The sequence below is a fragment of the Seriola lalandi genome, unplaced genomic scaffold, assembly GCF_002814215.2.
Source record: "Seriola lalandi dorsalis isolate HSWRI2012SDOR001 ecotype SW California unplaced genomic scaffold, Sedor1 jcf7180002054937, whole genome shotgun sequence".
Taxonomy (NCBI): domain Eukaryota; kingdom Metazoa; phylum Chordata; class Actinopteri; order Carangiformes; family Carangidae; genus Seriola; species Seriola lalandi.
The window spans coordinates 1,205,142-1,222,110 of NW_019525489.1; the positions used below are offsets into that span (position 1 = coordinate 1,205,142).

General features: G+C 41.0%; 1 protein-coding gene across 1 annotated transcript in view; it reads left to right on the forward strand.

Annotated features, from left to right (window-relative positions):
* The window catches only part of bean1 (brain expressed, associated with NEDD4, 1), a 44,202-nt gene that overhangs the window by 7,857 nt on the left and 19,376 nt on the right, over nucleotides 1-16,969 (forward strand). The window lies entirely within an intron of this gene.

The following is a 16,969-nucleotide window of genomic DNA, read 5'->3' on the forward strand; positions in this document are numbered from 1 at the left end:
TCCTGATAATTTCTTAATACTTCTGAGGGAAACACGTTTAAAGATAATGAATATTGGTGCATTTAGGGCAGCTGGCAGCTTCAGTACAAATACATCAGCATTTGGCTTTTAAGTCACATCAGTCAACATTTGATTTCTATATAACAGTAAGTAGCAGGCCTCTCTCAGCAGACAAACAAAACAAAGTCTCTGAAGGGAAAAAAATATATATAATTTATTGTCAAAAAAAAAAGGAAACACTTGAGAAGACACATGAGTCCTTGTGAAATAATTCAAGAAAGAACAGAAGTTGTGTCCTGTGGGCCTCACAGTATAATTTGATTTGTTGTTGTTGTTGTTGTTGTTGTTGTTGTGGGTATCCTTTGTCTATTTTTAGCTGCATTACAGGTTGAGCTTTTAAACTCCAGAGAACAAGGTGGACATATTTATAGAAGCTTCCCATTTCAATAAAAGATGAATCGCTGTCTTATGCAACAACTCCTGGCCACACTGGAGACAGGGAAGAGACGGGAGGAGGGAAGAACAGATGGACGGATGGATGGATGGATGGATGGATGGATGGATGGATGGATGGATGGATGGATGGATGCATGACTTTTATGGATGTGTGTTTTCCTGTCATGGTTGCCCTCTAAGAAAACAGTCTATCCTATTTCCTTCCTCTTTCTCTCTCCCATGCATCCCCTCTTCTCCCTCCCTATCTCCCTCTGTCCTTTTGACATCCCCTTTTATATCTGTTTCTCTTTCTCTCTATTCACTTCTCTCCATTTCCCACCTTTTATGTCTCCCTCATTCTCTTCTCCCGACTCTTTCCCACTTTCTCTTTCCCCCTCTCTGATCTATTATTCACATCCCTCTCTGACTCTCTCTCTCTCTCTCTCTCTCTCCCTTGACACCTGAAATCCCTCCGTCCGCTCCGGGGTGTTTAGACCTCCACCGACAGTGCTTCCCTCCTAGGAAAAAGAAATAGAATAATGAATAAAAGAACAGAGCGCAGAGACAGATAAAAAGCTTTGGGATGGGCAGCTCTATAGATACGCCAAGGTATTTCTTCGTGTGGTGTATTGTACAGGTTGACATTTTACACAGCCCTGTGTCATCCTACAAAAAGACTGGTTCCCGAGTGCAGCTACGGATGAATAAGTTAGAACATGACGTTAGTGGAAAATGTAGTATTTTTACACACCTGAGACAGTGACTCAAGCCGTGTTGAGTTATATTTATTTATTTATTTTAAGTTTACCCTTTAAATATCTCACATTGCTGGATATCAGGAGGTTATGATGTTCCAGAAGTTTCCCATTATCCCCCTATTATTTTAGATAATGCGTATTCAGCTCTTACAATAAAGAAAAGTTCAGAAAACTGTTAGACAGCATTCATGATTTATGTTCATTTTATATTTTACTACTCTTCCCCATATTACATACTGACTGGGTGGTTGCTTAAATTTTTTGAAGTTAAGTTGCAAGGGTGTTCAGGATGGTTGCTATGGTGTTGCTAGGTTGTTGCGTGTGCTTTCAAGGATGTTGCTCGGTGGCTGCCATGATGTTCATGCTGGTATTTCGTCGTACAGTGAACCTGCAGGACTCACAGTGATATTAGAACTGTTTCAATCAAGAGAGAAGCTTATTTGACAAGTGAAGAGGAAAAGAACAGATTCACAGTTTGACAGTAATGAGACAATTGGCTTACAGAGGTCATGGCAAAATCTGATCGGTTGAACTCTTAAGTGGGAAAAGACTCAAGTCAGCGGATTGAGCTGGAAGCAGGAAAGGAAAAGAGCAATAGAAAAAAGAAGAGTCAGCATGAAGATAGTCTTCCTGATTGAGCTTTCACTATAGCTTCATTAAATTTAGTGGAAATCCTATGATGAGTTGTCCAGGACTGAAAACTCAAGATCAAGTTTAGGACAAGGGATTTTATGCAGAAAAGTGACTCCCACTTTAACCTAGTTGCATAAACATAACCAAACTAGTGGAGAATAGTGATTTCACATTTAGATATGAGGACTTGTTGAAATGTATAAGACTGAGGAGAGTTTGCTGACAACATAAGATCCCTCACTGAAATGTAGTATATCCATGATTGCACTAAGGTTTTGCTGATGTCCAGGTTTTAGCTTTGAACTCAGAGCTGAAAGTTTCTTTTTTGCCCTTTTAGAGAAAGACTTTGTAGAAGATCAGAACAGTGTAAGGTCCATGACACATGAATACTTCTTGCATGCTGCAATGTTCGCTCCACGTTTTTCTCAACCAGCTACTCACTCACCTTCACCAGAGGAAGAATATCGTCGCAGTGCCCAAATGAGAACAAAATGGAGGAGGGCTGTGCTACAAAAATCTTTGCCAGATAAACAATGTTTACTCTGACCCACCTTCGGGTGCTTTTGGAGTGGCCAGAGTAGGCTGACATGTACCACATGGCATCTGTTTGTGCCCAAGGGTTGCTGCTGCTGTGCCACAGTGAAGGGCACTCAGTGGCCAACTGCCAGCATAAACATCCATATGTGTCTTCTTATTAGGAAGCGGTGTAAAGTCAGTCAGTACATGTTTACACAGAAACCATCCGACTGAAAAGCAAAGTGAGTTTTTCTCTTTTTTTTTTTTTTTTTCTTCAAGGCTATTAGTCAAATTAGTTAAAACACCGTAACGATTAGTGTCCAAGCTCAACAAACAGGGAAATCATTATCATGTGATGTAAAAGTCCAACACCTGGTGTCTCAGGACTCAGGGACAACCTTGAACAAGACAGATGTGACAGAAAGTTACATGTTATTTAAACAAATTAGTATTTGTGTGTTTGCTGTTTACACAGTAAGTGATAACTGGAAGGGCCCATGGGTAATGGTGTGTGTGTGTGTGTGTGTGTGTGTGTGTGTGTGTGTGTGTGTGTGTGTGTGTGTGTGTGTGTGTGTGCGCGCGTGCGTGCTCACGCCCCGCCCTCTGATATCACTGCAAAAGATAAAGGCTAAACACAATCTACATATTAGAGCACTGGCACGGGCGTGCATCAGATGAGGGCAGATCTGAAATGGAATCTCCTTCTGTTCCCCCTCGCTGCACACATCATCTATCCATCTATCAGCGCGAGCGCCACAACGCCTCGCCTTCCCGCCGCCGAGCCATCAATCATCACATTCCCATGCTTTATGGAAATGGAAGGAAAAACTGCATTTAACGGCATTTTGCCTTCTATCTCGTCCACCTATCTCTCTGTGTCCGTCCGTCCATCCGTCCGTCCGTCTGTGCTTGCGTCCAATCTGGTCACAGTGTGAGGTCGTTTATTTAAATCTATTTAAATGGATATGAGGCATGTGCATATGCAGGGAGATTTCACGGCCCGGCAGGTCAGCAAATACCAAGGCTGTTCCGCCTCACTAACCCCCCATCAGGGCCCATAGACAATTAATACACACCACAGGTGGTCAAGTTTGTGTGAGTGTGTGTATTTGTGTGTTTGTCAGAAAACAAGTAGCACAGGAAAGAAGTGAGTGCTTTGTTATCTATCTATCTATCTATCTATCTATCTATCTATCTATCTATCTATCTATCTATCTATCTATCTATCTATCTATCTATCTATCTATCTATCTATCTATCTGTCTGTCTGTCTGTCTGTCTATCTGTCTATCTGTCTGTCTATCTGAAGAAAGGGAGAGAGGTGATGAGGCGTGGATGAATAAAAAGGAAGGAAGGATGAGGTATAGATGAAACAAAGAAAGCAGTGGACAGGAACAAGGTACAGTTTAGGGAGTGAAATGAGTGTCGGGGGGGAAACGGCATCACTCTCAAGGGGAAGTGGGGTAAAGCAGAAGAGCAGAGAGAGAAATTGAGGGAGGTGGCTTGGAACGGCTGAAAGAATAAGAAAGGGGGGGGCGGGGAGGAAGGAGAAGTGAAGGGTAAATGTCTTTGCTAATGTCTTGGTGCCAATATTGACTAACGCTGGCTCCCTTTTGACTTCAGTAGACTCGCTGCATCCTCCTCTTCAGTTCATTAGCTCTGTCATTTGGAAATGGACGTATTGGCTCAGCTGTTCAATGTCACCATGCTGAATGATTGGATGGCTAGATGGATGGATATGTAGAGTACCGCTTGCAGGGGGGGGGTTTTTAAGCTTATTTACTTATACTTACATATCAATCTGACAATTTTCCAAAGCTCTATTGATTGTTAAAGGCCTTTTTCATTTCGTCCAGGCAGCACTAGCTTTAATTAAAGTCAATTTGATATGAAAATCAAGTTGCGGAGACTTTAAACTTGCTTGAAACAATGTAATAAAATCTATTTCTTTTACTTGCTGAAGTCAGATTATGATTGTGTAGTAGTAGGCTGCAGCTGAGAGTCGGTGGTGCAGTTAACTGCTTGTGGGAAGCTGCTCATTCTGAGGTTTGAGGTCTGCTGCCAATAAGCGCTGCTACCTCCCACATCGTAATAAGATCCAACCTGGAGACCAGTAAGCAAACACGGACACTGTGAAAAGGGAAAATAGTTACTGTTCAGAAGAAGGGATGTGGTTCTATCCTGTTGGCACAGCTGTTCTTAGGAAGCAGGGGCAAAGCATGGCTACTCCTTCACAGTGAGGCAGGTGTGTGTGGGTGTGAGAGCTTTAACCTGTCCCTAGCAGATTCACCTGACTGAGTTGGGACAGGTGTTTCACCTTGTCCACAGGCAGGGAGGAAATCCCTGAATCCTGAGTCTCCTCTTCCAGCTGAAGTAATTCCACCAATTCCAAAATGATTTTTTATTTTTTTCCTACCTGAAGGTAAGAAATCAAGCCATGCTTTGAAAAATGGTCATTGAAAATAAGATAAAATATGCATACAGTTCCTTGTGAATCAACCAATATTTTTTTGTGTATTTTTATAAGTAAAGAGAAGAATTACATATTTAAGCAGCTTTTCAGTGTGAATCAGTTGGAAAATGATGGTTGTACAGATTGAGAATAGATGAAAGGATTCAGTCGTTTCATGATGCACCATCTATATCATGTTATGCACCATGCGATCCATAAGAGTGTGTGTTGGTGCATGTGTGTGTGTGTGTCCACAGGGGAAAAGGCTGCACAGAGGGGTGTGTGCAGGACCTTGTTTTAACATGATTAGAAATTACCTCTGCCTCCTCTCTCCTCCTCTATTTCATCATCTCCCTCTGCTTTCTCCCCCCCACTCTTTTCTCACCTGTCGTTATCCCCTACACAGCACTTCTGAGACAGAGAGAAGGTGGGAGGAAGAAAGAAAGAAAGAAACAGAGACAGAGATAAAGAGTGATAAGAAAAAGGGCAAGAGCCATAGAGGGAATCACACATAGAAAGACAGAGTGTGAGGCAAGGAGGGTCGGGGAGAGAAAGAGATCACAGTCTTATAATTCATAAGGGAGGGGTCTATGTGAAATGGGCTTCTGTGATATGATGTTATGACTATTTTGGCCTTGGCTTTTGGCTATTTTGGCACTTACTGGATTGGGCGTAATCCTCCTTCAGAGACCTGACAGAAAAACAGATGGAAACACTTTCAGGCAGATTGTCTGGTAGGTTCGGAGACAGAGACAGATTTTCAACAAATCTGTCTGAGTCACTGTGTGTGGCGGGTCCTGCTGAGTTTTTATTTATTTATTTATTTATTTTTGTTACCGGATGGATTGACAGACCACAATTCCCTGGAACAAAGTTGATATACAGTGTGATGCTGTACATTAGCAATATATCGCAATATGTCATTCAAAACAGTTTCCAAAGCTGAATCTTCTGTTGTGTCGGTTTGTTGTGGCTGTCTGTCAAACCCTATGTCTGCTTCAACGCAAAACAATTTCACAGCTTTTAACTGTCTAGTCGGGACAGAAAGTTGATAAAGTCATGAGAGTGATTATTAATAATAGGAAAGTCATTAGACTGCTGTCAAAAGGTCTTGTTTTTTGAAATAAGTGTTTTTAAAGTGCAGCGCTGCACTAACCACATAGCCAGTCCCATAACCGAGGATAAATGCAACGCAACTAATGTCTGAAGTAAATTGAATGTGTGCGCCTCTGTTTATCAATGTATACATGTTATACTTTCTATATATGCAATGTTTCAGCTGAAAAATAGTAATGTTTTGAAAAGTCTGACTTCTACTGGAAAGCCCTGCACTCCCTCCCAAATCCATACAAAGTAAAGTACGTTCAAACCAGACACTAGGCGCACTAGATATGGCTGTTTTTGAGTGTGTTGTTGAACGCACACTGTTTTCCACAACGCAGTGGACGAAAAAACTTAATTAATTGTGGGAGGTGATGAAACAACTCCATAAACTCATTAAACCTTAGAAAATGTCTCTTTGTGAAGTTTAATTTGAAGTAGCTTTTATAAGTTACAGTTTGATTGAGTTTCATTTATTGTATAATTTTCTTTTAGTATAAAACTGTAAAGTATGTTGTTATCTTTGTGGATTGATTGTTTAAACCTTAAACTCAGATTATTAGTATGTAGAACATGCTGGATAGAATTAGTCAGTAGTGTGGTTGACGCTGGTGGTGCTGATGTTTATCCCAGCATGGATTCAGCAGTGGCTCTGCCTTTTCATGCAGGGACGGATAAAGACAGATGTAGTAGCTGAATAGACGCTCTCAAGTCTGGAGTTTGGGTTTAGTGCTCTCTGCCAATCTCGCCAAGAAAACAATGAGCAACAAGCTGAAAACTCAAGGGAAAAGCGAGTCAGACCGCCTCGGCTGAATATGACACCTGTCAATCAGGGAAAACGTGTCCAAAAACACCTACCTGTGAGGCGACAGTGACAAAAATCACAAACCAGAATATTGCAGTTAGTTAGTTAGTTTTAGTTTTAGTTTTTAGTTTTAGTTCTGTTGCAGACATTTAGAAACATAAACCCCTTACAAAATTTGCTATTTCATTAGATGAAAATGAGAAATACTCACCTCTGTATGCTGTGTTTTCTGTGTGAGGTGCAGGGGGGGAAGACAGAAGTTGTGTTGCGACTTGTTATGAGGTGAGATGGGACGAAATTAATCACGTTGTCGGCAAATAGATCTGAGCCACACTCTCTGGTGAAAAAAAGTAATCGCCGCTCATTTCCTGAATTTCACCAGATGCTCTCAGTGGAAATGGTCAAGTGTGTACGTGTGTGGGTGCACACAGCCTGTGGTGTGTGTTTGTGTGTGTTTGTGTGTGTTTGTGTGTGTTTGTGTGTGTGTGTCAGTTGATGGATTTCTGCAGTGCTGAAGTCGTGATTGACCAATCATAGCTGGATTTAAAGTGCTACCTGACCATTTGGAGTTGAATCTTTGAGGCTCATTCACCAATCAGTATAGATGTTTCATTGGCTCTGACCAATCATAACTTCATCTGCAGTGTTTATTGCTGGATTAACAGAGATCATTGACCAATCATAGGAGGATATTACTGCAGTCACTGCCAGGATTTATATTCAGTTCGCTTTGCACCACAGAGATGCCAGAGTCACACTGGGTTTGTGTGATCTATATTTGCATTTTTTTTTTTTTAAGTAGAAAAACACATTTTTAGGCATAATTTATTTATACAGTTATTTCTGTAACAGAACATAGACACAACCAGACCACAGGACACCCAGTAAACCTCCCAGGCCTCCAATGCACCTGCTCATTTAAACACGTCCCTTCCTTCTTACTGCCGAACCTACACCACCAACTACTGCAAGAATATTTTACTATGAACTAACTAGCAGTTGGTTCATATCCCAGTCCCAGAGGCTGTCTGTGTCAGAGGTGACTTGTAGCTCCTCTAACTTGTGCCGGGCTGTGCTTTAAGAGTTACCATAATTATGCACTTATATGAACCCTAACCTGAAAAGAAGAAACTGTTTGCAAAAGGACAGGTGCTCCCAAAAAAAAATAATTTACCAGCGAAGCTAGCTGGTAAATCAAACTCTTGCCAATGGCAGTCAGGAGGAGAGTGAAATCATCTTTTTCCAAACCTTCAGTGCCGTTCTTTGCTCCTCTTTCTACAGTTTTGATATAACTGATGCTATAGCAGCATCTACGCTAACGTCTGTTGCTAATGAACAGTAGCTTCTCGCTGGTGTCACACCTAAGACATGCCTGTAGCTGCCAGTACTTCCCCCCTTATAAGATTGATTGGTCTGAACCACTGGCGAGAAATCCAGCTGATTCACAAGGTTAGATGAACACCTCTCCACTTAATATAAAAAGAGATTGATATTGATCATCTAATCTAATTTCTTGTAAAACAAAAATAAAAAATGTTAAGCACATCTAACTGCCCACATACATTATTATAGATTTGCTAACGTCAAACAACCTGGACAGGTTTTAATGTACTTACACAGGATGAGGCACCAAAAAAAAAACCCTCCATGACCTCCTTTATTTTTACCTATCTAGCTTATTTGAATATATATGGATGGGAAATATGGATGGATGGGAAGAATAATGCCATGCTATAACATTTGCCCAAACTGCATTTGAAAACCTAATTCCTCTGAATCATAATTCCCTTAATTCACAAGCAGTTGTTGTAATCAGAATTGGCTGTAATTGGTGGGTCAGAGGTTTGTTTATGGAGATAAGCGACCCAAACAAGTGACCACAACAATAACAGCGAGGGATGGTGAGAGCCCAACGAGTGAGGAAAGAGGTGGATGATTAAACGAGGGGAAGGCAGGAATGTGGGCCAGCAGGGTGTGATAATCTGTCTCTCTGCCATCTATCCCACATGGGGAAGAGAGAGAGAGAGAGAGAGAGATTAAGGGGATGTATGATGTATTCTGACCCATATTCACACACACAGTGATGTTTTGTGACCCACATACTACCTCATCTAAATACACATCCTAATTTAATACTGACATGGGTGTGTCTGAGTGTGTTACACATCGAGGATGAATGAAGGATTGAATCCTTAGAATACCACTGTAATATGACTGTGATGTAATAATGTTGTAATTGGTTAACCTTCATAGCAGACGAGAGACAGTGTGCTTTGAGGTTTTTGCCGTCAGATGTTGTTTTTACTGAATGTGAGAGCTTTTATATTCAGTTACATTCATTCACACCCACAAAGTGTGCGGTTGAAATCAGGGGTGTGTTTGGAAAAATGTTTTTGTCGTGATTGTTTTCCATCTTTTTGTCGTCAGTTTACATCTCTGTCGGTATTTAGTGTCTTTTTGTAGTAATTTTTCATCTCTTTGTGGCCATTTTGTGTCTCACTGTGGTCATTTGATTGACTTCGCAACAAGTAAACAGTCACTTCATACATGCGCTGTAGTCCAGGGGCTCAAAGTCCAAGGCGCCAAATACCTACCCCTCCAGTGAAATAGATTGCTGAGCATCCAACAGCAGAATACTTGCATTGTGTTTGAAATAACTGAGACAGAGGAAGTGAAAACGGACGGTGAGCTGTTTGTGGTTGTAGGGTTGAGGGTCAGGCTTTGCTCACATTTACCAAGTTTGCATGTAATAGCTGTCTGTCAACATCAAACACCACAGCTGCCACAGTTCTTTGCCCGGAGTCAGCAAAGTGAATGGCTCATCTCGCCCCTTCGTTGTCACGTGGTTCATACCACTGCACCTGTCAGTCATCCTGATGTGTTGTCAACCTTGAAACAGCAGCAACAGTGTGTGTAAAGCTTCCACAGGCCTTGCAGGGAAAAAAATCAGTGAACACATCTGCATTTCAAGAATTCGTTTTTGTTTTTTGAATGTGAATTATTTGTTTCAAGTTCACTTTGCCAAAGGCGTAGTTTTGTTTTGCAGTATTATTATTGCTGTTGCTCTGACGCCCCTGTGTTGGTGCTGGCCTCATCTGGACGCCGCAGTAATTGAGACTATACACGCTGTAGTAGCTTAATACAAATGTTAACTGAGTTCTTCATTCACTGCTTTTAATTACACCTTAAAATCAGTAACTCACTTAAGTAGATGTTGAATGCAGGAACTACAGTGAAGCCTAAAGAACCCTTTTTAGACATGGAAACCCTGACATTTCTGGCTTCATCTGTCCGTTGTAGTAAGTAACTATTTGGTCATTCAGGCATAGGGGTTAGTTACGAAAGAGATGCAATGCTCGTACAGTTCCCCAATTTGCTGTTGAGAGCAGACATCTGACGTCGTAGGAAAACACTGCTCTTTAGCCTGACGTGAAGTGGCTCTTTAAAGAAGAGGAGGTTATTTCACCGCCACTAGTGTGAGTGATTTCACTTCTGAGTTCAGGACCTCGTCCTTTTGGCTGAACCGCCACAGCGGGGCCAGCCCTATAAACACAAATGTCGCAGACTGACTGAGTGATGAGGTTACACCACTGGTCGGCCGGGCGACTGTTGGGAGTTTCCCCATTGATCACTAGATTTCTTTTCAGACCCACGTAAAAAAACAAGAAAATGAGAACAGCTTTATTTGGAATTTGGCTGTATTAAAATACTGCATATGTGAGCACAGAGAGGAGGAGAGATGCAAACAGATGAAGGGCTGAATCCGGCTGACAGTAGACAGAATGCAAATAGCTTACGATACGGTCCAGCCATATACTATGTTTTAACTTGTCTTGTTCTCCTTCATCTCCTCCTCCTTTCCTTGCTTCAGTGGTAATTCAACATGATTGTTTAATGGCCGATTTCTTCCCTCCGCCAACAACAAAGCCCTCCTGGCATCTGTTCAATACAACAGGAAGGATCAGAGAGCGCAAAGGAAGCTGAACAAGGAGGCAGCAGTGAAAGACAGAGGGAGAGAGAGACAGGAGGATGTGCGTGTGACAGAGATGTTCTCTCTGGGCCTTGACTGTTGTCCTTTGACCAGGCTGTAGGAAGGTTGAGGCTTTTCCAGCACGCTGCACAAGTGAGGAGATAACATCTGTCACCTCATGCCACAGCCACAATCACATCTACTGCAAATCAAGACACTTTTACTGAAAATCCTGCTATTGACAGACACTGTAGGAATCATTTGACACGTATGAAGTTATTAATTTAGGCTGTGTTTTAAAATTATTTTTTAAAGGTAATTGAGTGATTTACTGATGAGACAAAATCTTCTGTTGAGATTAGTGCCAATACAAGAGCCTGAAAACTGAAATTATTATATACAGTATATTATATATATATATATATAATATATATTATAATCTTAATTTAATTGCAAACCATGACTGTGCTTACCTCCCTGCACTTATACCTATGCTTGCTTGTTCCTTACCTCTGCATATTCAATAGAAACAGTCATGTTTTACTTGAGTCTTTCTGAAAGGGATATTTTTAGCGTGGAGACTGCTCACGTGTCAGAAAAGGAGGAACAACATTGTTTCTGCAAGGAGTGGAATATCTCCGGTGTCCCGAGAGGTTCAGAGACTGGAGGTCATCCTGCCGCTTCTGATGCTGAATACACACACTCCAAACTAGAATTACCTCCTCGCGGTTGTCTGCCTCCGCCACTCAGACTAGTTTCAGATGACACCCCTGTTTATCCAGCATCCTATAAAATATTAATCATTTGTGTGAAATTTTGTCTTGATTAATGGCTAAAAAGTGTTTCTGTGAAGTCACACTAACCTTGACCTTTGACCTTTGACTACCAAAATGTAATCAGTTCGTCCTTGAGTCCATGTGAACGTGTTTACCAAATTTGAAGAAGTTCCTTCAAGGCGTCACTGAGTTATCATGAATAAAAACCACATGCATGGAGGAAACACTATGTTTTCATCAACACACACAGACGTTCTTATTCAGAGCAACTCACAAAAGTGCCACAGTAAATGTAAGCGAGAGAAGACTTACAATACTTCTGTAAAGTAAAGTGAAAACTTTTCTCCTTGTGGGACACATCATCTCTTACAACCTGCCAAAAAATAATCTAAAATAAATCCCCTCTTTGAGTTGTAATGTTAACGAAGTATAATCCTGTAATGGAACAATAACAACACCAGCTGAGAGGTTAATTAGTGCCTGTGCTAGCTGATGCAAATCCAGCTCAGGTCAGGTGCAGCCGCAGTCTGAGGGGGTTTCAGTCTGCGATGAAAAACAGTGAGAAGATACAGGCGTGACTCAGGAGAGGGAAGAGCCGGGTCCCAGAAGAACCCTCGTTCTGGGTATGAAAAACTCGGCAGTAGAGCTCATATTAAATCATCTGAAGTCCGCCAAACAATGAGCAAAATTTGGAGGAACTAAAGATGATGCTTAGTGTCGGCTGTCCACACCTGAAAGCAGAGAAAAGGCTGCTCCTCACAGCAGTGTTAAGATTCATGACCTTCTGTCCAGCTTATTGAAAACAATGTGGAGTACACAAATGTTCTGGACCTCACGACATCAGGCCGGTCGGGCACTGGAACATGGGCCTCGCTTCAAAACTACAACCTAAAACTTTGCATGAATACTGACATTCCTTTGTTGACATGATTTTTCATCTGGTGCGAAAGAAACAAACGACAAAGATGTAATGACCTTGGTTTATTAGCTTCCTGCTGAGCATTAGACAAGTTTAAGTTTGATCTTTTATAGAGCTTTCGATTTATTTTGACACCTTTAACTGTGCTCGTGGTCAAGTTTTAGAGCAATCATCAAACATATTACCTATTTAAACCCTATTGAGCCATAAATATATGAAATATGCACTTCAACTAACACAATGTGTGTGTATATCATGCTGAAACCTCTTTTATTAAACCCCATTTTGCCACAGAGATCTTTTAAGATGCATATTAATGTTGTAATTATGTTAATATTGTGACCCTCAGAGGTCCAAACAGGAGAAAAGACTAGATATTAAACAAACAACAAATAAAGCAAAATACTGAATGAGGCCAAATCCTTTAATGTAGATAGATTAGAAGAATAAATGTGTATTGTCAACACTGTTTTACAGTTCACGCCTTAAAGTATTTCAAAAACATAATTTCCCTTCCCTTTTGAGGAATGTGAGGGGGTGGGGGTGCGGCGGGGGGGTTGTTTGTTATTCTTTGACTGCATGCTGTGGTGGAGATGTTTTCAATATCACTTAGGCTGATGGGCTTAAAAATCCAGCTGTGTGGTTAATGCATCATAATGAGCAGCCTGGTCTAACTGCATTGATACTGATTGTTCTGTGTAACCAGTTTAATTAGCTTTCAGTCTCAAATGTGATGAATGCTGTCCATTAACAAATTAGTGTTTTCGGGTGGGAGTGGGGGCTCACGTTAAACAGTTCACACTCACTGTATGCGTCACATTTCCACCTGGTGCTGTATGTTGTTTTTGTTTTGTTTTTCTTTAAGCTTGTGATCAGTTGGTCACTGAGGAAAATACTGAGAGATTTGGTTTTAAAGAAAATACTTTTTTTTTTGTTGCATGATGAGTTGTTGTCTTGGCAACAGCAACTCTTCCTTGGGGTCCATATAAAGTATTGGAAGCAGATTCCTACAACAAACAGATAGTGAATGAGAGTAACAACTAAAAGGTTACTGAAGTTCAGAATATAATCAGATCCAGCTCTGCTCCTGAACACACACACACACACACACACACACACACACACACACTCTGCCTCGGCTTGTAAGGTCAAATACATGAGCAGATGTTTGAATGGCCTAAACACTGTATCAGGTCAACTTCGTCTCAGCCTTTCGTATGGTCATAAAGTACATAAAAAATATATATTTTTATTTTATTTCATTCTTGTAATTTTGTGCTTGTACACACACACAGCACAGTGCTTCTGCGTGTACAGAATTACAATCATTTACATACAGTAAACACTTCTAGTCATCTATTATTTCATGCCTTGATGGTTGCTGAGGGTTAGAGTTGGTTCTTCCTGTAAACTCAGGATCCACAGTGTGTCACTCTGCCTTAGAGTTGGTTACTTAATAACATATATCACAAGGGACTTTTACTGCTAATAATATATATAGTAATTACAAAGTGGTTTAAAAATTGTACTTACTGTTAATTAGACAAGGCAATCCACCATTCAACAGTTTGTTGTTGAATGTAAATGTGGCTTACAATTAAGTCAGGTTCTGCTGTTTAATAGAATTATTTATTTAGTTCTGTATCGTCTAATATTAACTTTTACAAACACAATAAGTAACAGTTTTATATTGTTTTCATTTCTACTATACAGATAAAAAGGACTAAAACAAAACCTGAGGAGTTTCTGAATTCTTAAGAAATCTGCTCCAGGTCTATTCCCATTGATTTTCACACTACATGAATACATTCACAAATGTAAGTAGGTTTACAGCGTAGCATGTTTTGGGAATTGCTTGGCAGACATGTAAAATGTGTATCATTGGAAAAGATTTAGGGATAGTTGGTATAGTCCTTTAAGACACCAGTTATTTCCTCCTTCGCTCTCGCTGATCATCGACGTAGATGCTGCCGTTGGCTCGAGTTGAGTTTGTTGCTGTCCCTTATCGAACGTCCTGCCACGAGGAACTCTTTCTGACCCGACGACTGTGGACGTACAGTCAGCCAGCACTATGGTATATTTCATATTGAAGAGAAGGAGGTTGTAACTCATAATGACAAGCTGTCAGATCGAATCTGAGCGGCTGCTTGATGCTTTTGTATAATGTATGCGGCTAATGTACAAAGTGATGCAGCGTACGCAGCAGCAGTCAATATCACAGGCTCTTAACCTTTATAGCTTGTGACACCCAAAAATAAATGACGGCTAGTGACTCCTTAAGCTGAATTCACACATACACACACACACCATATATACAGGACCTATATGTTAACCTTTAACACCAATTTCACCCTAGAGATTAACATCTGAACTGCATACATATTCTGTTCTTGTTGAACTCCAGGACATATTTTGTGCAGACGATGCAATTCATATTTTTGTTAGACAATTTTTCTCTTCAAGGTCCTTTTGTATATACTACTGCTACAATTAGCCACAGTATATCTCATATTTTCCAGAATTACTTTTGTCAGCTCCCAGAGAAAAAAGGGCTGCCTTCAGACCGCCAACAGCACTGCACTGAAAAATGCAGGCTCTCAATTCATTTCCATAAATGAGGAGGCTTTACATTGGCACAGGAAAGAGTCCTGACGCAGCGGCTGTGGTAAAAAAAACAAAAACAAAACAAAAAAAACGCAGTTTTGTCCAACAAAAAAGTTGATTTTGCTAAGCCCTGGCCATAATGAACTGCACTGGATAATCACATCTGTAGTAGAAGTATACTTTGTAATGTAATAGTGTATTTCTTCCGTTTACCTCGCAGGATCTAACGATTGTTCGTTTTCAGAGCGTTATAAACCACTGTGCCTTCAAACTCATGGACGTATTACTCACGCTGCACTGTGTGGGTATTTTCTTCTCATGGGTACCTGTAGCAACATGATCACATCAGTGCAGCCCTTTGCTTTTCGGTGGAGTAAAATGTTTTTTTTTTTCTTTTCCCCGAGGTTGTTGCTGCAACATGAGCAGAAAAGGCGGCCTTGCTCTTTGATACTGAAGAACTGCCAAAAGTTCCCTTTCATGCATCTCTCCTGCAGCAGCTCTCCAAACAGTCTGATGTTGTGCAGTTGAGTGAAATCTTTCCTGTCAGTGCAAAAACTCCAACCGTGTTACCAGGTCGTTCTTTGTTACACGATGAAGTCAAAGCGCAACTGACTGTGAAAAAACAAACGCAGAATTATTAACCCACAGTAAATACGCCTCAGGTCGACTCGGGGCTGGTGTCGGCGTCAGGATTATGAACTGGTCTTTTGTAGCACACCACAGTATATGGTGTAAGAGGAGGCTGCACGTCCAATGGTAAGCTTTAGTGACAAACTGTCAAAGTGAATTACCACTGTTGCTGTTTCATTATATATGAACATACAGTATAGCATATACTCTCACATACATACAGCAGTGATCGAGTGTCGTAGAGGTCACTGGCCGTTTCTGATGCAGAAGGCCTGCGAGCACGAGCCCTGCTGAAGTGCCACTGAGCAGGACGCTGAATCATTAACAAGAGGAAGCCAATGTAGAAATATCTTAAGATGCAGTATCGCAATTAGCTGCTTAATGCTGGCTCTGGAGATTTTCTGTGCTGACGTACATTCCCAGACGTTAGGGTTTCAATAATGAATTTAACTTCTTCTCCTCGTGTTTTTGTGGTAGTTTGGCACCAAGATTCAAAATGTGTGTGTGTGTGTGTGTGAGAGAAGAGTGTTTTCTACAGATTATCTTCCACCTTCAGAGCTGCAGTTCACTCACTGTGCTGCGTTTACCTTTGTTACATAATGAATGTTCACGAAGGACAGTTTAATTGAGGCAAATAAAGTGTGACACAGAAGATTCATGACATTTTCTAATGCTGGATGTCTCAAGATTTATAGGTTTCTTGTTAACCTGCTTCCCTCTGTTCATTTATGCTGATTTATTTCGTGGGATGGGTGTGTAAAGCTAATATTTTTACACTCTGAGACTCATGCTATCCAGAGTCACCAATACTCACTCTCATTCTCTCCTTTCTCTCTGCAGCTGCGTCCTGTCCCCTCAGGGTTTTGAAATATAACACTATCACCATTTATTACAATCTTCTCCCTCTCTGTCTTTCTCTCTTCTCCGCTCTATCCAAACTGTTGTGCGGTCGCCTTCTCTCTCTCCAGCCTTACTCCGCTCTCTGAATCGCTTAAAGTCTCCCTCCTGTGTGTTAAATCGCATTGAGGGTGGAGGGAACAAAAAAGACATTTGCAGGGCGGGGTTGTGGCCAGTGGCCTTTATACAGGACATCAAGTTCATCCAGCCACACACAAGAAGCAAATTCCTCCTTTGTCTATGAGAAGTGAGTTGTGATTTTTGCTGAAAACGCAAAAAAAAAAAGAAGAAGAAGAAAAAAGTTTTAGCAGTTTCATCACATCTCTTTTAAAGCCGGGGTAGGCATTCATTTTTAATGAGCAGATATTGCATAATCACCTTTCAGCATAGTGTAATTCAAGTGGCCTGAGAGCGAACCAGACATCTGCACCTCCTCTTGGTTCTGTTTTCAGGCTTTAGAAAACCTAGTCCGC